This window comes from Bos javanicus, chromosome 12, assembly GCF_032452875.1.
Source record: "Bos javanicus breed banteng chromosome 12, ARS-OSU_banteng_1.0, whole genome shotgun sequence".
NCBI lineage: Eukaryota > Metazoa > Chordata > Mammalia > Artiodactyla > Bovidae > Bos > Bos javanicus.
The window spans coordinates 83491023-83515575 of NC_083879.1; the positions used below are offsets into that span (position 1 = coordinate 83491023).

General features: G+C 42.8%; 1 protein-coding gene across 4 annotated transcripts in view; it reads right to left on the minus strand.

Annotated features, from left to right (window-relative positions):
* Positions 1 to 24553, minus strand: part of NALF1 (NALCN channel auxiliary factor 1) — a 606190-nt gene that overhangs the window by 294131 nt on the left and 287506 nt on the right. The window lies entirely within an intron of this gene.

The window sequence follows — 24553 nt, forward strand, 5'->3', positions numbered from 1 at the left end:
CGACCCCATGAATCACAGCACGCCAGGCCTCCCTGTCCATCACCAACTCCCTGAGTTCACTCAGACTCACGTCCATCGAGTCAGTGATGCCATCCAGCCATCTCATTCTCTGTCGTCCCCTTCTCCTCCTGCCCCCAATCCCTCCCAGCATCAGAGTCTTTTCGAATGAGTCAACTCTTTGCATGAGGTGGCCAAAGTACTGGAGTTTCAGCTTTAGCATCATTCCTTCCAAAGAAATCCCAGGGCTGATCTCCTTCAGAATGGACTGGTTGGATCTCCTTGCAGTCCAAGGGACTCTCAAGAGTCTTCTCCAACACCACAGTTCAAAAGCATCAATTCTTCGGTGCTCAGCCTTCTTCACAGTCCAACTCTCACATCCATACATGACCACAGGAAAAACCATAGCCTTGACTAGATGAACCCTTTGTTGGCAAAGTAATGTCTCTGCTTTTGAATATGCTATCTAGGTTGGTCATAACTTTCCTTCCAAGGAGTAAGCGTCTTTTAATTTCATGGCTGCAGTCACCATCTGTAGTGATTTTGGAGCCCAGAAAAATAAAGCCTGACATTGTTTCCACTGTTTCCCCATCTATTTCCCATGAAGTGGTGGGACCGGATGCCATTATCTTCGTTTTCTGAATGTTGAGCTTTAAGCCAACTTTTTCACTCTCCACTTTCACTTTTATCAAGAGGCTTTTGAGTTCCTCTTCAGTTTCTGCCATAAGGGTGGTGTCATCTGCATATCTGAGGTTATTGAGATTTCTCCCGGCAATCTTGATTCCAGCTTGTGCTTCTTCCAGCCCAGCGTTTCTCATGATGTACTCTGCATATAAGTTAAATAAACAGGGTGACAATATACAGCCTTGACGAACTCCTTTTCCTATTTGGAACCAGTCTGTTGTTCCATGTCCAGTTCTAACTGTTGCTTCCTGACCTGCATACAAATTTCTCAAGAGGTAGATCAAGTGGTCTGGTATTCCCATCTCTTTCAGAATTTTCCACAGTTTCTTGTGATCCACACAGTCAAAGGCTTTGGCATAGTCAATAAAGCAGAAATAGATGTTTTTCTGGAACTCTCTTGCCTTTTCCATGATCCAGTGGATGTTGGCAGTTTGATCTCTGGTTCCTCTGCCTTTTCTAAAACCAGCTTGAACATCAGGAAGTTCATGGCTCACATATTGCTGAAGCCTGGCTTGGAGAATTTTGAGCATTACTTTACTAGCGTATGAGATGAGTGCAATTGTGCGGGAGTTTGAGCATTCTTTGGCATTGCCTTTCTTTGGGATTGGAATGAAAACTGACCTTTTCCAGTCCTGTGGCCACTGCTGAGTTTTCCAAATTTGCTGGCATATTGAGTGCAGCACTTTCACAGCATCATCTTTCAGGATTTGGAATAGCTCAACTGGAATTCCATTACCTCCACTAGCTTTGTTCGTAGTGATGCTTTCTAAGGCCCACTTGACTTCACATTCCAGTATGTCTGGCTCTAGGTCAGTGGTCACACCATCGTGATTATCTGGTCATGAAGATCTTTTCTGTACAGTTCTTCTGTGTATTCTTGCCATCTCTTCTTAATATCTTCTGCTTCTGTTAGGTCCATACCATTTCTGTCCTTTATTGAGCTCATCTTTGCATAAAATATTCCTTTGGTATCTCTGATTTTCTTGAAGAGATCCCTAGTCTTTCCCATTGTGTTTTCCTCTATTTCTTTGCATTGATCGCTGAAGAAGGCTTTCTTATCTCTTCTTGCTATTCTTTGGAACTCCGCATTCAGATGTTTATATCTTTCCTTTTCTCCTTTGCTTTTCGCTTCTCTTCTTTTCACAGCTATTTGTAAGGCCTCCCCAGACAGCCATTTTGCTTTTTTGCATTTCTTTTCCATGGGAACGGTCTTGATCCCTGTCTCCTGTACAATGTCACAAACCTCATTCCATAGTTCATCAGGCACTCTGTCTATCAGATCTAGGCCCTTAAATCTATTTCTTACTTCCACTGTATAATCATAAGGGATTTGATTTAGGTCATACCTGAATGATCTAGTGGTTTTCCCTACTTTCTTCAATTTAAGTCTGAATTTGGCAATAAGGAGTTCATGGTCTGAGCCACAGTCAGCTCCTGGTCTTGTTTTTGCTGACTGTGTAGAGCTTCTCCATCTTTGGCTGCAAAGAATATAATCAATCTGATTTCGGTGTTGACCATCCGGTGATGTCCACGTATAGAGTCTTCTCTGTGTTGTTGGAAGAGGGTGTTTGTTATGACCAGTGCATTTTCTTGGCAAAACTCTATTAGTCTTTGCCCTGCTTCATTCCGTATTCCAAGGCCAAATTTGCCTGTTACTCCAGGTGTTTCTTGACTTCCTTCTTTTGCATTCCAGTCCCCTATAATGAAAAGGACATCTTTTTTGGGTGTTAGTTCTAAAAGGTCTTGTAGGTCTTCATAAAACCGTTTAACTTCAGCTTCGTCAGCATTACTGGTTGGGGCATAGACTTGGATTACTGTGATATTGAATGGTTTGCCTTGGAAACAAACAGAGATCATTCTGTCGTTTTTGAGATTGCATCCAAGTACTGCATTTCGGACTCTTTTGTTGACCAGGATGGCCACTCCATTTCTTCTGAGGGATTCCTGCCTGCAGTAGTAGATATAATGGTCATCTGAGTTAAATTCACCCATTCCAGTCCATTTCAGTTCGATGATTCCTAGAATGTCGACATTCACTCTTGCCATCTCTTGTTTGACCACTTTCAATTTGCCTTGATTCATGGAGCTGACATTCCAGGTTCCTATGCAATATTGCTCTTTACAGCAGCGGACCTTGCTTCTGTCACCAGTCACATCCACAGCTGGGGTTCTTTTTGCTTCGGCTCCATCCAGCAGGTTTAGATGCCTGCAAACTTGACGCTTTGGACGCTTCATACCACCTCAGACTGTCACACCACATACACTGAAACCCCCTAAGTGCAGTTCCTGGGTCTAATTTCGACTTTCAGTTAAAAGGTGAGACAGTTTCCACTCTTCCAGGTGCCGTGAGGGGCACCAATCAAGCCTTCGCCGGCTTCACCCGCAGGGCGGTGACCGGAAGTCACGGAGTCGCGCGCAGGAAGCCCTGAGGAGACGAGCAGGCGTCCCTGAAGGAGCATCGCTGCTCAGCCGACTCCGACGGTGACCTCATGTGGAAACTGTCCACCGTGGGGGTCTCTTGGCTTGGCTCTGTTCGTCTAAGTGGCTGTGGGGCTCGAGGAAGCTCTCATAAGGACTCATCACCAGTCCTCGCGTGCTTAACCCGCTCAGGAAGGAGGTGAGAAGGGTCAACGGCCAAGGGGAACAGGCCGGGTGTGACTGGGACCCCAGCCCCCATTCCCACAGCGGCTCTCGGCAGCCCCGCCGGCCCCGCGGGTCTCCCACCTCTCAGACTCCCAGCTGAGGCCTTTCCCCTGCCTCTTCCTCACGCTGGACCGCTCCTCGTGCACTCGCCATACAGCTAGCTCGGGCTCTCTTCAGGGCAGCCAAAATAGAAAAGCAATAAAGGAAGTTCTCAGGAGCCGGCTTGGTCTCTCTTCATATCTCCCTCACCTACTCCCAGCCTCCAGCAGCTCTGTCCAGGGCGAAACCTTCCACCCTGGCAGGACTCTCTCCCTTCATCCACCTCATAGCATGTATCCCAGCTGGTGGTAATCTCTGTATCGTTTTCCCGTTTCCTGCCTGTATTCTCTGACTGGCGTGAAGAACCTGGTACATACTAAGTGCTCAGTAAAGAAAAAAAAAAAAAGTGAAAGAAATACATCCACATAGAAAGAAGAAAAGCCCAATAATGTCTCCTATTTAAATTTCTAAATTAAAAGAAATGACTTAAATATACTTGGTGTTATTATTTTAATATGCCCACAGTATGTGCATGCAAACATAGAGAAATGCCAGGGTGTAGACAGCGCCTGTAGGGGCAACTGAGCAGTCATGGCAGGACAAACAGGAAGCAAAAACAAAACTGCAAATCACCAAAGCTACTGGGAGGACATAATATCAATTAGATTATAATTATGTGAACTGGAATCCTTCCAGAACAAGGAGGCTAATCGTCTATGAAGAGCAGCTGACACGATGTAAAGAAAACAAGCATTTCTAAGTGATACAGGGACTCTGCTCTGGATTCTCCATTCTGGCAGTAAAATTTCAGAAATAATAATGGAAAGCAGCATAAATGACAGACGTGTATCTGAGCCTATGCAAAGAATACTCCCTATTTTTACCACAAATTTTAGTGAAGAAATTTTAGTTGTGTTAAAAACTTTAACAGAACTAGAACTCTGTCCTCTGCATTCTACATAAATAACCCGTTCTTGAACATTCTCATACACAAATATTCATTTGCAACTGAGGTGTTACCTTAAGGTACACTCCCATAATAGGAAATACTGCATGGAAGAGTATGTATTTATATATCTATAGTATAAAATTGTGGCCCTCTAGAAAGAAAGAGTTCTTGATCACTGACTTTCATCATCAATTACCTCTATTTATTCCAATTCAATATTAAAACAATGGTACTTTTGGTTAAATTCACAATGAATGTTTATTTTTCATGATTGGTCTGTTCGTACATATTCAACATTTTTTCCATTCTATAAGCATGCTCATTTTGTTCTGAATTTGATAGACATACCATTGCAAACAATTTTTCCAGATTTTGACTTGCATTTTAATTTCATGGTGCTTTTGGACATGCCAAAGCTTTGTGTTTGTAAAGACTTACCGACTGATATTCTCTGTTGGATTTTCATTAATTTCATGCTTATAAAGTTCTCTTACAAAGTTTAAATTTATAAGGTTATTGCAATCAGATAGTCATATTTTTGCTTTCTAGGTGATTAAGCCATCATTTTTCACAATTAAATCTTTTTCAGCTAATTTCTTGTGCTAATCTAACTTAATTTCTTTTCTCTCAAATGATTAGCTAGTTATCCAAGAAGTGCTTAATGAAAACAAACAAACAAAAAAAGCTCTATTCCCTAACTGATTTATAAGCCACTTTATCGTACACTAAAACTTGGGGGCATTAGTGGTAAAGAATCCACCTGCCAATGTAAGAGACTCAGGAGACACGGGTTCGACCCCTGGGTTGGGAGGATCCCCTAGAGAAGGAAATGGTAACCCATTCCAGTGTTCTTGCCTGGAAGATTCCACAGACAGGGGAGCCTGGCGGGCTACAGTCCATGGGGTCGCAAAGAATTGGACATGACTGAGCACATGCACATGCACACACAATTTTTCAAGTGCTCTGCTCTGAATAAAGTTTCTTATCATCAACTAAAAATGGGAAAAAAAGTAGGAGAAACTGAACAGAATTATAATTTGAAAAAACTGCAAGTTTTCAAGAACAAATTTTTAAAGTAAAACTGCATCAGATCCTTTGATGTTTTTAATTCCCTCAATATGAGATATAGTATTACTTAAGGATACATCTTGAATTCATTAAGAATTTTCAATTATTTTTATTTTTTTTGGATGAGCTGCCATCATGAACTATTTGCTACTTAATTTTTGGATTAAAAAATCATTGCTAGTACTTTGTGTTTCCATGTTTTTCTAAGACGTGCTCATTCTAGTGGCATGTGTGTCCTCATCAATAAACATGAAGTTTATCTTGTTAAATATTGAGACTTCAGGTTATGTAAGTCTCAGGCTTTTGATGTGATCTAGTCCAGATCCACACTTCATAATCAAAATGCATTATGTGAAGTTTTTATATACCCATATCTTTTGACATCAGTTACGTAAAATATTTGATGATTTCTCATAGACATCAATCCAACTTTGATTTTTCTGTCTCATATGTCTAGCCAATTTATATGAATAGCCTTGAATATTATTGAAGTTCTCAAGAATTTCAATTTAGAGAAAATATGAATCCCTGAAAAGATAGCAATATAATCACATTTCTGTGCTAGTTTCTAAAGATAAAATCGCAATTATATTGACCAAAGACAAGATGTTGACCCCTAGATAGGTTTTGAAAGTTATATTTACATTAGTAGCAGAATGATTAGGAAAACTGAATGAAAATGATAGCTATCAACATATTTTAAATCACATGAAAACGAATGAAGTGTAAATAAAGCTGAAACTCAAAATACAGTTTTAAAAATTGAACTACTTCAATTAGATTCCATTGTTGCCCGTCCTTTTGAATTAAAACTTGAATCATTTTATCCAAGCATAAATATTCCCTGATATATACAGTTATAACCATAATTTTTAAACAGGTTTGGTACTGCTGCTGCTGCTGCTGCTAAGTCACTTCAGTCGCGTCCAACTCTGTGTGACCCCATAGACAGCAGCCAACCCAGCTCCCCCGTCCCTGGGATTCTCCAGGCAAGAACACTGGAGTGGGTTGCCATTTCCTTCTCCAATGCATGAAAGTGAAAAGTGAAAGTCAAGTCGCTCAGTTGTGTCCAACTCTTCATGACCGATCTCTTTTTTCTTTCTTTCTATATATTTTGATTGTTTGTAAGCAACTGTTAGAAATCTTTACAGAAGTTTACACATTTGAAATGTCTAACAGTAGCACAATTCCTGTAATGTGTTCAGATATCTTTCGATAAGAATTTGAGGCAGAACACTCAATGACATAAATCAAAGCAAGATTCTCTATGACCCGCCTCCTAGAATAACAGAAACAAAAACAAAAGTAAACCAGTGGGTCCTGATTAAACTTAAAAGCTTTTGCACAGCAGAGGAAACTATAAGCAAGGTGAAAAGACAACCTTCAGAATGGGAGAAAATAATAGCAAATGAAACAACTGACAAAGGATTAATTTCCAAAATATACAAGCAGCTCATACAACTCAATACCAGAAAAACAAACACCATAATCAAAAAGTGGCAAAAAGACCTAAACAGACATTTATTCAAAGAAGACATACAGATGGAAACATACATGGAAAGATGCTCATTATTAGAGAAATGCAAATCAAAACTATAATGAAAAATCACCTCACATGGATCAGAGTGGCCATCATCAAAAAGTCTACAAACAGTAAATGCTGGAGAGGGTGTGGAGAAAAGGGAATGCTCTTATACTATTGGTGGGAATGTAAATTGATACAGCCACTGTGGAAGACGTGTAAATTGATACAGCCACTGTGGAAGACGGTATGGAGATTCCTTAAAAAACTAGGAATAAAACCACCACATGACCCAGCAATCCCACTCCTAGGCGTATACCCTGAGGAAACCAAAACTGGAAAAGATACATGTATCCCATTGTTCACTGCAGCACTATTTACAATAGCTAGAACATGGAAGCAATCTAGATGTCCATCGACAGATGAAGGGATAAAGAAGCTGTGGTACATATACACAATGGAACATTACTCAGTCTTAAAAACGAATGCAATTGAGTCAGTTCTAATGAGGGAGATGAGCCTAGAACCTATTATACAGAGTGAAGTGAGTCAGAAAGAGAAAGCTAAATGTCGTATTCAACATTACTTTGCCAACAAAGGTCTGTCTAGTCAAGGCTATGGTTTTTCCAGTAGTCATATATGGATGTGAGAGTTGGACTGTGAAGAAAGCTGAGTGCTGAAGAATTGATGCTTTTGAACTATGGTGTTGGAGAAGACTCTTGAGAGTCCCTTGGACTGCAAGGAGATCCAACCAGTCCATTCTGAAGGAGATCAGCCCTGGGTGTTCATGGGAAGGACTGATGCTAAAGCTGAAACTCCAGTACTTTGGCCACCTCATGTGAAGAGTTGACTCATTGGAAAAGACCCTGAAGCTGGGAGGGATTGGGGGCAGGAGGAAAAGGGGACGACAGAGGATGAGATGGCTGGATGGCATCACCAATTCGATGGACATGAGTTTGAGTGAACTCCGGGAGTTGGTGATGGACAGCGAGGCCTAGCATGCTGCGATTCATGGGATCGCAAAGAGTTAGGCACGACTGAGCGACTGAACTGGAACTGGAAAACATATACATGGAATCTAGAAAAATAGTACTGAAGAATTTATTTACAGGGAAGCAACACAGAAACAGACATAGAGAACAGACAAATGGACATGGGGAGAGGGGAGGAGAGGGTGAGATGTATGGAGAGAGTAACACGGAAAGTTACATTACTGTATGTAAAATAGGTAGCCAACGGGAATTTGCTCTATGGCTCAAGAAACTCAATCAGGGGCTCTGTATCAACCTAGAGGGGTGGGATGGGGTGGGAGATGGGAGGGAGGTTCAAAAGGGAGGAGATATATGTACACCTATGGCTGATTCATGTTGAGGTTTGACAGAAAACAACACAATTCTGTAAAGCAATAATCCTTCAATAAATAAATTAAAAAAATAATAAATTAAAAAAAAGAATTTGAGAGAGTATTAGAAAGTCTTCTTTGGAAAATAAAACAAGCTCACCACCTAAAGCGAACACTCTGAGACTCTCCTCTGCTGCATGAGTCTCTATGGTAAAGGAAGGGCAGGATCAGATCACGACACTGATTAAGGACTCATGAAAAACGCAGTGGCTTCAGAAGAGGGTCTTCCCAAATCCTTGGTGACATAAGGGAATAGCAGCTCTCAGATGGCTGGATGATGTAAATCGATGTTACTGGACAATGGGGAGAAGGAATGAAGACATCTGTGGCTGCCTGAGAAGCACCAAGGAGCAAAACAGCCTGAGACAAATGGTGCAGGAGGCAATTCCACGCACAACAGAGAGAGAGAGTGGAGGCAGGGTCGGGGGAGGACGCCGAATGGGGAGCATAAAGTGACGGCTTTGAAAGTGCGCTCCGTGGACCGGCAATGTCAGCAACACTTGGAAGTTTGTGGCCACACCCAGTCACTAAACCAGAAACTGCGGTAAGGACCATTACTGTGTTTTAACAAGCCCTCTCACCTCCTGATCGGGAACAATGGAGTGAAATATCCTTCCTAAAATGCATTTCTCTTCTTTACAGACATATTAACAGTTGTCCCTAGAAAAACTTAACCCACTGCAGTTGGCCTTCATAACCCCATCTGTGGATTCGAGCAATCCCAGGCTCTGGTCCGTAGACAGCGAGGCCCAACTGTACTTCACATCGTATAAGATGGACTGGAGCACCCTTGGGTTTGGAATCCATGGGATCCTGAAGCCAATCCCCCATGGAGACAGGACAATACTGATCATTTAGTTGGAAGGGAGGGAAGGAGGAGGGAAAGAGGGGAGGAAGGGAGGATGGGAAGGAGGAGGAGAGGAAAGAAAAGTTAACCGGGAATGCTAATTTCCTGGTGGCTCAGACTGTAAAGAATCCGCCTGCAGTGTCAGAGACACAGGTTTAATCCTTGGGTCAGGAAGATCCCCTGGAGAAGGGAATGGCTACCCACTCCGGTAGCTCTTGCCTAGAAAATTCCATGGGCAGAGGAGCTTGGCACACTATACAGTCCATGGGGTCTCAAAGAGTTGGATATGACTGAGCAGCTGCTACTACTACTGAAATGGCTAAAATTTCACCAGTGATTTGGTAATCACAGATCCCAGGTCTCGCCCTCTGGGATCTGGTCCAAGTGACTGGAGCACAGATACAAGACTCTGTTCCAAGAAAACAGTAAAAGTGATTCAGAAGGGCCTCATGGGCCCCACCTGACAATTAGTGACCGGAGCATCACTGGGAAGGAAAGTATCCCATGGATTGTGTGTTACAGGACAGAGTGTTCAGCATAAATCATTTTTTTTTTCTTCTGATGTGAACACATCAACACACTAAGATTCCCGCAGGCTGTTGGTATATAATTATTTACCTCTGTCCCTTTAGACACCCAAATGAGCCTTTTTATAGGAGCACTTTGTATGTAATTAGTTAACCCAATTGGGAACCAACTTCAACATGTCATTTCCCTTACACATGTGGTTTGTTTTATAACGTAGAGGCAGCATTTGATTATTCTTTAGCTTCATTGCTATGACTTGTTTACTTGGTGACTTGAGGATTTTGATGGAACCAGCACTGACAACACTTGATTTCTACCTTGCCATCTCAACAGTGTTTTCACAGACTTGTGTGGAAGATGACATGATTGGCGTCCTCCAGGAGGATGACCAGCTCAGAAGCCCTGAGGGACCAACCATGCAACATGAAGGAGTGGAGCCAGCCGGGGTTCCAGGAGAGTACCGGAGGATCGCGGTGAGGGGGGCCTCCAGCCCCAGAAGCACTGAACATCACACGCACAACACACACCTGGGGGCAGAGTCTTCAGTCTTTTAGAGAGTAGCTCAAGGTACTAACTTATTTGTGAAATGTTCTGATATTTTAAGAACCCAACAAGAGATGTCTCCTTACCACAGCTGACTCATGATCTATGTTTCGAACCTCTAACTGACTTTATGTTCCAATTAAGACATTTATTCGTTGCATCGCTTACTTTTTCTGTGTATAGTCTATTTCCATTCTTTGGGAAACTTCCTTTTATCCTCCATAAAAAGATGACTGAAGAAACCAGTAATCCTTGAGCCGTTTTCCTTTGAACCCTACATCTTGTACCCCTTAAATGTATTTTAGGAAACATTTTCATATGCAAAGCATTTAATCTGCACAGCTCTGGGAGACAGGACTTTATTTTCCTCATGGTGAAGCCACTGGAGCTCAGTGAAATTAGTTTCCGAGGAACCCAGTTAGCAAAGCACCCATCTGGGGTTCTAATTAGGCGATCACGGTCACAGCGCCTATATTTGACAGTGTGTTTCAAGAATACGTTGTCGGAGTCAGACCTTATTGAAGATCCTGATGTCACCTGAGAGAGTGAACAAACTAGCTTGAACTCTGTAAGCTTCAGCACACTCACCAGTAAGAAGGGGATGATATATGTTCCACAACACTGTTGTAACCCTTACACAGATCCTATTTATGAAAGGGCTAGCACAGCACTTGCAATATTTTTATCGCTAAATGGTCAACACAGGTCAAAAACCACTGGATAAATAGTACCTATTGTTTGGTTCATTCATTCATTCATTTTACACTCAAGCACGAAGTGTGTATAGGTCTATGTGCCCTGCTATGTCATTTCAGCCATGTCCGACTCTGCAAAACTATGGACCACAGCCCCCCAGGCTTCTCTGTCCATGGGATTTTCCAGGCAAGAATACTGGAGTGGGTTGCCATGCCCTCCTCCAGACGATCTTCCTGATTCAGGAGTGGAACCCGTGTCTCTTATGTCTATGGCATTGGCAGGTACATTCTGTTTTTAATTCATCACTGGAATTTGAATGTTTATCGTGCCTCCTACTTGGCTGTGCACTTCTTCCCTGTGCCTTATCTCTGCATTCCTACAGTTCCTAAGTACTCTGTGAAGAGGGCTGACACTCAATAAAATTTTACTCTATTCAACTTAATTTTCTTAAACCTATTTCTTCATCTATAAAACAGGAAGAAAGAAGCCATGTTTATTTAATCACTATCATAAAACCATCCATTGATATTCTAGAATAGGATAAAATATACAAAATATTTTATATAGCATTAATGGAGTAACTGTGTTGACATTATTTGAACTATTGATTGATTTATAATGGTTCCTTGAAACATGGTCAGTCACGTGACAATGATGTTTATAATTGCAGTGGTTATTAATGTTTTTACATCATAATTGGCAGAGCTGAGATTCAAACCAGGTTCTAGCTCCAAAGCAGCTATTCTTAACTAGCGTGATGTACTGGTTTTGCTTTACATTACTGAGATGTATAAATTTACATAGTCTGATTTTTTTTTAAGTTCCTAATGTTTAACTAGAACAATATAAAGATGGTTCTAGTTAAAATACCATAGTAGAGGTGATGGAATTCCAGCTGAGCTATTTCAAATCCTGAAAGATGATGCTGTGAAAGTGCTGCACTCAGTATGCCAGCAAATTTGGAAAACTCAGCAGTGGCCACAGGACTGGAAAAGGTCAGTTTTCATTCCAATCCCAAAGAAAGGCAATGCCAAAGAATGCTCAAACTACCACACAATTGCACTCATTTCACACGCTAGTAAAGTAATGCTCAAAATTCTCCAAGCCAGGCTTCAGCAATATGTGAACCGTGAACTTCCTGATGTTCAAGCTGGTTTTAGGAAAGGCAGAGGAACCAGAGATCAAACTGCCAACATCCACTGGATCATGGAAAAAGCAAGAGAGTTCCAGAAAAACATCTATTTCTGCTTTATTGACTATGCCAAAGCCTTTGACTGTGTGGATCACAAGAAACTGTGGAAAATTCTGAAAGAGATGGGAATACCAGACCACCTGATCTGCCTCTTGAGAAGTTTGTATGCAGGTCAGGAAGCAACAGTTAGAACTGGACATGGAACAACAGACTGGTTCTAAATAGGAAAAGGAGTACGTCAAGGCTGTATATTGTCACCCTGTTTATTTAACTTATATGCAGAGCACATCATGAGAAACGCTGGGCTGGAAGAAGCACAACCTGGAATCAAGATTGCCAGGAGAAATCTCAATAACCTCAGATATGCAGATGACACCACCCTTATGGCAGAAAGTGAAGAGGAACTCAAAAGCCTCTTGATAAAAGTGAAAGTGGAGAGTGAAAAAGTTGGCTTAAAGCTCAACATTCAGAAAACGAAGATCATGGCATCCGGCCCCACCACTTCATGGGAAATAGATGGGGAAACAGTGGAAACAGTGTCAGACTTTATTTTTCTGGGCTCCAAAATCACTACAGATGGTGACTGCAGCCATGAAATTAAAAGACGCTTACTCCTTGGAAGGAAAGTTATGACCAACCTAGATAGCATATTCAAAAGCAGAGACATTACTTTGCCAACAAAGGGTTCGTCTAGTCAAGGCTATGGTTTTTTCTGTGGTCATGTATGGATGTGAGAGTTGGACTGTGAAGAAGGCTGAGCGCCGAAGAATTGATGCTTTTGAACTGTGGTGTTGGAGAAGACTCTTGAGAATCCCTTGGACTGCAAGGAGATCCAACCAGTCCATTCTGAAGGAGATCAGCCCTGGGATTTCTTTGGAAGGAATGACGCTAAAGCTGAAACTCCAGTACTTTGGCTACCTCATGCGAAGAGTTGACTCATTGGAAAAGACTCTGATGCTGGGAGGGATTGGGGGCAGGAGGAGAAGGGGACGACAGAGGATGAGATGGCTGGATGGCATCACTGATTCGATGGACGTGAGTCTCAGTGAACTCCAGGAGTTGGTGATGGACAGGGAGGCCTGGCGTGCTGCGATTCATGGGGTTGCAAAGAGTCGGACACGAGTGAGCGACTGATCTGATCTGAAGATACAGCAAGACAAAGAAAACAAAATCAGAAAGCCGCTAGATTTTGCTAGCCCACGACAAATGTAAAGGGTTCCGAGATGATGTAACAAGAATCCTAAGCAAATTTTAAAAGCGCTGTGGTTTAGCAGGGAATTCCATCAGAATAAAACTGCCGAGTCACTCTGTGTTCTGGTGGAGGGGTGCTCTTTCTGCCTTATTGTTGTTGCTGTTGTTACTCACACAAGTCATAGCCGACTCTTTATGTCCCTGTGGATTGTAGCCCTCCAGGCGTCTCTGGCCATACCGGAGTGGGTTGCCATGCCCTCCTTCAGGGAATCTTCCCTACCCAGGGATTGAACCTGTGTCTCCTGTGCCTCTTGCATTGGCAGGCAGGGTCTGTACCACCCGGGGAGCTCTTTCTACCTTAGGCAGACACAAATGACATTTTCCTAAGTGTTGCAGGGACTGCACTCTACAAGCACTCCTGTTCCTCACAAGAAGGTTACAGCCCCTTGAAAGAGAAGATATCCCAAACTTCTCAGCCTCTGCTAGAGGGAGAAATACCTAACATCTCAAACTACTGTTAAATTGGACAAAGAAACCACCTCTGAGTTTTGACTTAACCACTTTTCAGTAACATCTACATAGATAATATGTGAAATTATAATTTCTCTATCATGGTCAAAAGATAGCCTCAGGTATTCTAAAATTGCATCCTCGATTTCCTAAAACAAATATTTTATACCTGTATGTATATGCTGAGCTGGAGGCAGAAAATACAGACCTTTCTAGAGAAGGGAATGATTTGCTTTTGTAATGCATGCTTGATTGAAAGCTCTTGTGTGACTTCTACAGTGACTGTCGGTCACTGAATTTTAAGACGCTGAATTCATTAGGGGTAAACATCATTTAATCTGCTACACTCAGAATGTTTTATATAAATTAAAGTAATCCAATTTCCAAACTCCTGACATCATAGCAGCCACTGTCTGGGAGATGTACCTACTCAGTGACATATACAACATATGCCAAAAATGCTTTGAGATAAGCTCGAATAATAAAAATCTAAAAATATACAAGTTTGACTACACTGTCTAATTCAGATGACAGGAGATTCTGATTAAGGACCCATGAAAGCCTGTGACATTCTTTTAATAAAGACAATTCCAATAACACTCCATTAGGATTTCCCCCTGTTAAATTAACTTCACAGACTTCTAATGGATTTCTTAATTAGACTTGTTATTAATAAGAATATTAAATAAATTAAAAACAGCCCTGACAGCCACTTACAATAAACAAAAAAAAAATGAAAAGCAAGATTTATGTTCCTTATTTCTCTCCACCCAATTCAAAGCTTTTAATAATCTTACAAATTCATTGCAATTAATTATTCGACTGTCAGAGAATAAAAAGCTAGGATAGCATGTGCCTGTTTGAAGGAGATCTTCTTGATGTTTCAGATACAGGCTGATTCTTGGAGCTGCTGTTCTGGCCTTTCATGAAGAGGCTGCTTCAACTCAGATGGCCCTTTGTCCTGTAACTGGGTTATGGCTTCAGGATATTAATTTAGTATGTCTGCATCTGCAGAAGGAGCCTTCCTCCTCTATTTTCCAGAGCAAAAGAAGCATTTAGGCAGAAGAAAGAAGAGCTTTAATTCCAAACTCAAGACATCCGAATGACCAATCTCTTGGCAAACAGAAATTGTGGGGGTGGACAGAGAGAGATGTAAAGAGAGAAAACAAGATTTATCTTCTCTGCAGACAACACCAGAACACTGTATTTTCATCATATATAGCTTGAAAACCGTACAGGTACTGTGCACCTTTATTTCAGGGATATGTACATGGAATTTGCAGCAATAGATGCGAATGTTACAGAGAAGCACTAGGGGATCTCACTAAAGTGAATGCCCTGATGGTGAAGAGTTCTTTAGAGGGAGTCTCAAAATTCTAGCCCACGGGTTTTAACAATAGTAACATGATAGCCTTCAAGTACAAATGTGGAACAACAGATAAAGCAAAGGAAGGTGTTAAGCGTCTTCCTAGGATGAAGAAAAGAAGCAGACTGCCATCCGGTTCACATGCCCTCCCGCCCTGCAAGGCTTCCCGCCTCAGTGGGTTTTACGCAGCGCAGCTTAAAGAACTAACCGTGTGCCTGGCTTGCCGTGTTCCTTCTCCCTCAGCATGAACTCAGAAAGAACCTTTGACAGCTCAGAATAAGGACACCCCAGAAAAGCGACTGTAAAGTACATTTCTATATATCAAGTGCTTCTTTATCCTTGGCAACTATACATGCTTGAATGAAGAAGGAATAAAAAAAATTTAATGAACGTGAAGGCAGAGTTTGGGGACGGCCTTGAGTCACCAAGCCAATGTCATTTACCAAACTCTTGGGACCAGGGAGCATAAATGACCTCACTTTTTCCTCCCATGAGCATGAGAAGGAAATCTTGGCTGTCACCTTCCTGGTTACAATGTATGAAATTTTGCCACCACCTTGGAGACAAATTAGGAACCGTACTACATTAGCAGCTAGCATATTATTCAAAATCCAAAGATCCTGGTGTTTTTTTTATGAAACACTTTATACTGGTTTACTAATTCTATACAGCTAAACTGAAAATACCTACTTGAGTGCAGTTACAGACATTAGCTATGCCATGCTATGCCATATACACAGCCATGCCATGACTGAGATATAGAGTCTATTACTCATTCAACTAACATGCGTGTGAGACATACTACAAATCCAGAGTTTACTCCCCCTTTGTAGCATCTGGTCCCAAGGAGTTAACGGTGAGAGTAGACTGAGCAAGAGTTAAATTATGTTATGTGGACTTGTGTGGATTAAAGAAGATTCCAGTTTTCCTCCACACTCCACAGGGCATGTGGTCTGAATTTGGAGGGTTGGCCTCCAGAGGTGATGATGTCTGATCAGTATTCTGAAGGATGAACAAGGGTGAGCTGAGCAAAGACAGTGAAGGGTAGAGGGGCCTCTGCAGTCTGGAGGGGCATCGTGACCGGCCCCTGTTCTATGACAGGGCTCAGGGGTACCCACTGGGGGCAGACCCCTGGTGCCCACCCTCCCGAGTGTCCAGCACCCGGGTTACATTACACTGATCACTGTTAGTATGGCAGAAACCTCTGCTCTGTGCACGGCAGCATCTGTTACTAGGAATGCCAAGCAGCCTCTTGTTACCATTGGGAAAGGTAGTGTTGAATGGAACTCTAAATCTTGCTAGGCTTTCAAAAGAATGCCAATTCTGTTTAGAACTTGTCTTCATTATTTGCTTCCCTGATGTCTCAGAGGGTAAAGAATCCACCTGCAATGCAGGAGACCTGGGTTCAATCCCTGGATTGGGAAAATCCCCTGGAGAAGGAAATGGCAGCCCTCTCCGGTATTCTGGCCTGGAGAATCCCATGGACAGAGAAGCCTGACAGGCTACCATCCATGGGGTGGCAAAGAGTCGGACAGGACTGAGTGACTTTCACTCACTCAAGAATTACAGACTGCCAAAGGGAGAGAGATGAACCAGTGTAGATGAAGAGGCTGGGCTCTGGGATGAGATATCAGGGCTTGAATCCTGGATCACTCATTGACAGATGTGAGTTCCTGGGCAAGTCCCTCAGCTGTATTAGGGGTCAAGAACGAAGTGCAGGCCGAGCAGCTGGAGACAGATCTGACTGCGGTGATGATTCCATGACAGCTCCAGTCCTTTAAACACAAGCACACGCTTCCCTTGGAACAGAGGACGGGACCACCCACCCTCGTCTAGTGCAATCAGGGCAAGCTTCCCTGCGGAGGTGATGCATGGGCTGAGACCGGAGGCTGTGAACAGGAGGGTGTGCGTGGAGGCAGCAAGAGAAAGCAGAGCACAGGAGGGAAGGTAACACGAAGGGCAGTTTGCTTTTTTTTTTTTTTTTTTGATTGGAAAAGTCTTGCTATTAGGATCTAAAGTATGGGCAAGACTGAAAATCATCAAAGTTAAAAATAAGTTGAATTAGTAACAATTAATAATTGCGCAAAGAAGCTGAATAGATACTTCTCCAAAAATGTATACAAATGAATAGTCAATAAGCTCATTTTAAAAAAAAGATGCTTGCCATTGTATTATCAGAGAACTGCAGATCGAACCCAGAGTGAGACGGTGTCTCACGCTCCCTGGGGAGGCTGCAGAGGAGTCCTTGCGCACTGCTGCGGGGGACAGAAAATGGCACAGCCCCTGGGGACTCAGCCCTGCAGTGCCTCACTTGTTTAAACAGAAAGTTGCCGTATCAGCCAGCAGTTTTTCTCCTGGGTACACATGTTAAGGAACGTGTAACAGTTGTGCAGACAAGAAACTGTACACAAACATTCATAGAAGAACTGTTTATGACAGCTAAACGATGGAAACCACTCAAATATCTGTCAGAGGATGAATGGTGAAACAAACTGTCCTTTATCCATATGAAGGAATGTTATTCAGCAGTGGAAAGAGGTGTACTGATACAAACAACTAATAGAGGTAACCTTGAAAACACTGTGCTAAGTAAAAGAAGCCAGTCAGAGGCCACAAGTTTTATGACTCCATTTATACAAAATGTCTGGGGCAGACAAACCTATAGACAGAGAAAGGAACTTAGTGGCTACTTGGGGCTGAGCGGGATAGTCTGAGATATTAGGACAGAGGGGTAATAACTACAGGACGGGGTTTCCCTTTGCAGTGATGAAAATGTGCTAAGATTAACTGTGATTATGACTGCCCATTTATGAACCTATGCTAAAGCCCATTGAACTGTATACTTTAAATGGGTGTATTGTATGGTATGTGAATTATGTATGTATAAAGTTGGTTTCTTGAAAAAATAGTAACTGAATTAGATTTGGTCAAAAGGTGTTTTCACTTTGGAAAAGAAGCAAACTTCACTGTTATTATTTCCTCTCAGCCAAATCCATTTCCTTATTTTACACAGGGTTTAGTATAACGCCCAAGGCCATGGCTTTTCATCAATATATGATATTAACTGAAAATAAAATTAAAGAAACATATAAGTTATTCTTTACATGTAGTTGTTAGATAATTCCATAAAGCTTTTCACAAAAATTAAAAATAAAAGTCAAATTATTAGCTTATAGTTTTTCTTGGAAAATGTGCTAAATATTACACTTTGGGATTATTAAAATGATGCTATAATTTATCATTTTAACTCATATTTAGAAAACACTAGAAGCCATGGCATTTTATATTCTGTGATGATTTATATTAACTCCCTTAATCCCCTCATCTGTCATGACCCCCTTTCTCCTCACAATGTTTAGTAATCTCTGATCTAACCTATCATCATCTTGATTAAACCACAATGTTTAGTAATCTCTGATCTAACCTATCATCATCTTGATTAAACCTTGTTAAGTCTCTCACCTCTGTTTTCTAAAGAGCCATGTTGACTCACCCAGTTAGAGACATCAGTTGAAGTCATCCCACATACATGCAGATCGGAACTCTTTAACAGACTTCATGAATATTAAAAGTCAAGTTGTTGTCTTTTGTTAGAGCGACTGCACATTAGAAGTGTATGCAATTATTGTGTGGCTACAGCATTCACATTAAACAGGATTACCACTAAGCTTGTGTACTTTGAAACGTGAAACATTGTTATTTCTCAGAGTGAATTCTGTTCCTAAATTCAGAACAAACAGTTCCTGTAACAGACACCAAATTGAATCAAGGGAACTCCAGGTGCCCCGAGCACTAAAACCTAATGTAAAAGCTACATCGTAGGTTATGATTCCATCCCAGCTCACTGTGTTTAACATAGCGGGAACCACAAAATGAAAACCACATATTGCAGATCCAAGTGCATTTACTGAGACCTACTCATGGGAAAAATGACCCAGGTATGCCCTCTACCTTTTATATGAAAAGGCAAGTATAATGCAGTCAACTGGCAGAGACCTTGGCTTACTAGATATCTCCCTAAAGAAACAAAAATCTGCCATACACACACACACACACACACACACACACACGTGTATATAACAAGTTTATATATACTGTTTATATGTAACAAGTTTTAGAGTTCTCAACTTGAGTTAGAAGTGAAATAGTGGAAATATAGTAGCAATTTAAAGTGTTAAATATCTATAGATGACAAAATATTTTTATTGTCAATACATATGGCCAAAAGTGTTTTTTGTTTTTTTTTTTTTTTTTTAAACCTAACAGTGGGTGGTGTTTCTAGTCAGGGAATAAAGTCAAAATATAAACAAAGCATCTTGATACTCAAACATATCAGAATGCATCTTTCTGCTAGAATTAGTCAGACGATCAGAATGTGCAAACATGATAATAGCAAGCTATATGTACAGCAAATGAAATGATGAAAAGTCACTCTGAGCGAGTCATCTAAAAGCAGGCCACTCACATAAGGGAGGTGAGCTGACACCTGGTTTTAGGGAAGGGCCCTCAAATCTGCAAATGCAGTTTCTGAGACAGTCGAAGGATGTGATTTTACCCAATCCTTCAGTTAGAAAGGATTTGGCATTCGTGACGTTATTTTAATATGCTCTGTATTCCCAGTTCACAGACTTCTTTACTTCAAATGAGTCTAGCTGTAAATGAGAATAGATGTCTTAACTATCCAAAATGAAGAAAAACAGCAATTTTCCTCACAATTCCCACTGTAATAAACAAAAATATCTCAAAGGCAAAATAGAAGCATGAGCAATTTCCAAAGTCAGAATTCCAGTTTCTTCTAAGCCATTTTGCCACGACACTGAGACAAATCAGGTGTAACGACAACATTTTGGTCAAACTGGCCAGAATGCCATCGCGGGCTCCACCTGCAGGGACCGCTGCAGGAAACCCGCTCCTGCCATTGCCTCTGTGTAAAGGTCTGGCCCCCTCCCCTCCACAGAGGAGCCTGCTGCTGACCTCCGCCCCGGGGGGAGACTGGAGCACTGCGAGCGTGAGCTGAGAGGCAGAAGAGAGATGCCCTCATAAAAATCCTGGAGCATTCACTGCGTGCCAGTCGCTTCCTGTGGAGCCAGACGGAGCCAGAGGTGAACTAACAGAGGTCCGGTCCGCTCCAGGGGACGGATGTGGAACACAGAGCGACCACACACGAGCAGCATGCCCTGGCAGACTGTGCCGGGTTGCTCTGGGCTCTGGGTCAAACTGTGACCCTCCCTGCAGACATGGAGAGGTTCTATCTCCCAGGACCCCTAAGCGTGCTCTTATTTGGAACTGGGGCCTTTGCAGATGGAGTCAGGTTAAGAGGAGGTCATTCCCATCCAATCCTACCAAACCCTAATCCAGGGAGACTGGTCTCCTCATAAGATGGGAGAGATACAGAGGCAGATTTGCATGGAGGGAAGATGCTGCGAGATGCAGGGAGAACGCTCTGAGATGCTGGATAAAGAGAAGGGAGCGATGCTTCTCTCAGCCAAGGGGCGCCAAGCGTTGCCAGCCACGCCAGAAGCCAGGGGAGGGGCAGGGCCCAGACTCTCCCTGCGGAAAATGTGGTCCTGCCAACACCGGTTTCACACGACCAGCTTCCGGGGACGAAGGCGGATGCCTCTGCTGTTGCAGGCAGCACAGTCAGACCCCAGGCTGCAGGAGAGCCCGGTAGGGACTGGAGCTGATCTCAGGAGGAGGGAGCAGGGAGGTCAGGAAAGACTCCCTGAAAATGTGACGTGGGAGTCTGAGGCCTGAAGGAAGAGTAGGGGGAGCAGATAACGGAGCTGGGGTCAGACGTGTTTCCAGACAGGAACCAGCGTGGTGCAAAGGCTGTGGAAGCCCAGGCGTCTGATGCGCTCCAGCTGGGAGGAGGTGGGTGAGGATGACACCCCGACAGTAAAGCCCGCCTGGGGAAGGAGGCAGGCAGGCCAGCAAGGATGTAAAGGCCTCAAGGGCTGAGGAACAAAAGCATTCAGCAGGCTCGTGTCTGAGCAGGAGACAGGCTCTATGCACGACTCTCTTCCTGCGTGTTCCGTCACCCTGGAACGTATATAGCATTGGAGCCTACAAGGAGGCAAGTGTTGGTCACTCAGTCATGTCTGACTCTCTGTGACCCCATGGACTGTAGTCCGCCAGGCTCCTCTGTCCATGGGATTCTCTAGGCAAAAGTACTGAGTGAGTTGCCATGCCCTCCTCCAGGGGATCTTCCCCACCCAGGGATCGAACTCAGGTCTCCGGCTTTGGAGGCAGATTCCTTACTGTCTGAGCCACCAGGGAAGCCTCTTGGCACCTAGAGAAACCCTTAATAACTAGTGTGCCCAACAGCGGAGCTTCTTTCCAATAGCAGATACCATTCTGGAAAGGACATTTTTGCAGGCCTCTGTTCACCAAATAAAAGCAGGCATGTCCTGGACACTGAGATGTCAGCGCGTCTGAGAACAATTCCCAGCTTGCTCCTGGAGACCTCACAGGGGGCTGGAAGCTGGTGGGCCTCCCTTCTTCCTGGGGAGAGAGCCAACCACCCAGCATCACCTGTAACTCACACTAGCCTCTGGGGCCGGGGGCCACCGTGCCCACAAAGGCCACTGTGAGTCAAGGCCGTGGTGATCTGTCCGTCTTCCTCCTCTGCAGGCTGGTATCGTGGGAGGCTGCCGCTTGAACTTGGGGCTTTTAATAAATAGACTGCCGTGTTCGTCCACCAGCAAGAGAAGTCAACGGCAAGCACAAATCTGCCTTGTTATGGCCTCCCAGCCTTCCCTAACACAGGTTTGCCCAGAAACATTGCTCACACACTTCTTTTTAATTGACCTCATGGGGGTTACATGTCCAGATTGTAATAGCCTGAATTATTTCACTTTAAACTAGGATCGGCCGTCCTAAAACTACATTCATTTGTGCATTCATGTTCTATATTGACCTTTTTATTTGCACTTCCAGGGGGCAAAAAAACCTGTGGCTGCAACCTTGAACACTGCAAATACAAATCAATAATGCTTCGCTACAAGTTAAGCTTAATTATTTTGTTATCGCTTCTATTTCCCATTCTCTTGGCTGTGTTCAACCTAACCATCCAGGCTTGCTATGCCTTGAAAAAATCCTCTAAAGACCAATATTGAACTAAAAAGAAAAAGAAAGCTATATAAACAAAGTCCCATTGAAATAGTATATAAAGCTACCTGCAGTAGAAAATAAAAATTTTGTCAAATATATCAATACAAGTGTAAGAAAAAAATAGAAATGTTGTGATAGATGATATCCAGGAAATATATAATGCATAAAATATATGTATTAAAATTGACATCTCTCTTTTCCCACTCCCCCTTTTCCAAGTAGCACTTCCCTGGCTACCTGATATCATATTTGTCATTTTATGGTATAGGAAGGAAATATGGCAGAGTGATTTTCAGAAAAAATGTTCACAGGCCTGATTTTCTAAATCCAACTCAAATACTAGCTGTGTGACCATCACTAAGTCATTCCATCTTTCTTATCATCTTGAAGTGAAGTGAAGGGAAGTCACTCAGTCGTGTCCGACTCTTTGTGACACCATGGACTGTAGCCCACCAGGCTTCTCCATCCATGGGATTTCCCAGGCAAGAATACTGGAGTGGGTTGCCATTTCTTTCTCCAGGGGATCTTCCCAACCCAGGGATTGAACTCAGGTCTCCTGCATTGCAGACAGACGCTTTACTGTCTGAGCCACCAGGGAAATCTACCTCCTCATTTGCAAGTGGGGATAACAATACTTACCAAAATTAGAAAATAAAATGGCAAAAATATATGTTTCTAATCTTGTTCTTTGGGGCCTCACACTTGGGAGAACGTCCCATAAATGGAAGTCATTAGTAATATTCAGAGCTTCCCTTATTGCTCAGTTGGCAAAGAATCCTCCTGCAATGCAGGAGACCCTGGTTCCATTCCTGGGTCGGGAAAATACCTTGGAGAAGGGATAGGCTACCCACTCCAGTATTCTTGGGCTTCCCTTGTGGCTCAGCTGGTAAAGAATCCGCCTGCAATGCAGGAGACCTAGGTTCGATCCCTGGGTTGGGAAGATCCCCTGAAGAAGGGAAAGGCTGCCCACTCCAGTATTCTGGCCTGGAGAATTCCATGGACTGTATGGTCCATGGGGGCGCAGAGTTGGACACGACTGAGCGACTTTTACTTTCAATAATACTCATAACTTATAAAGAGAACGTACACTGTAAACTGTACTTTTATGACATCAGAAGAGAACACACAGATATAATAATTTGCTATACCATAGTTATGTGACTTAAAAGGGCAGAGGTCGTGAAGGAGTTGTTATTACTGTTTTCCATATTATAGGGAAATGCTGTACTGAAACTGAAATCCAGAAAAGGGGAATTCTGTTATGAAATTCCATATTTTTCCATTTTCTAATATGTATTAGAATAACATGTTTCAAAATTTTGTAATTAAAGAGTCTATAATAGATACCATCTGTGGGTTACTGATTTTTTTTTAAAATCTGTTGTTTAATAATAATATAACTATGATCATTTTGTGTTTACCATTAGTCAGGTCATGTGAAAAGCATTTTACACAAGTCCACTAATTAATCCTCACAGCAGCGAGGTTGGCAGCCGTCATTATCCCCATTTTACAGATGAGGTAACTGAGGTGTGATTTGTCAGTGCAACACAGGGTGCAAAGGGCAGGTTGGTGGCTGCAGAGCCCACATTCCCGACCCGCCCACACTGCCCCTCCCTACAGCTCACCCTTGGCCTTCAACACTGGGGACCTCAGGGGAGTGAGTCCATCTAGGGGGTGACGCAGATTTCAGTGAAGTGGCTCAGTCATGTCTGACTCTTTGTGACTCCATGGACCATGGACTGTGACCTACCAGGCTTCTCAGTCCATGGGATTTTCCAGGCAGAAGTACTGGAGTGGATTGCCATTTCCTTTTAACAGAGCGGTAAAGGCATGCTTGTGTTAATATTAAATTGAAATTATTGATCAAGTCTAAAATCCAGCAAGGCCATCAGTGAAACAAAATGATATTTAGAAAACATAGATGGAAGAGCTGTGTCTGCAAGACCACAGGTGGTAGGACAAGGGATCACAGAAGAAAAGGCTATTAACCTAGAATAAACAGTGGAGGAACCGTCCTGATTGTTAGCACTGTCTACAAATCCCTCCTCCATCCTGATGGCTGATCTCTGCCATCCATCTAAGGGAGGCACCACCTGCCCTTAAAGGTGTCTCCAGCACCCTGGAGGAGAAGGGGACGACAGAGGATGAGAGGGTTGGATGGCATCACCGACTCAATGGACATGAGTTTGAGTAAACTCCAGGAGTTGGTGTTGGACAGGGAGGCCTGGCGTGCTGCAGTCCATGGGATCACAAAGAGTCAGAC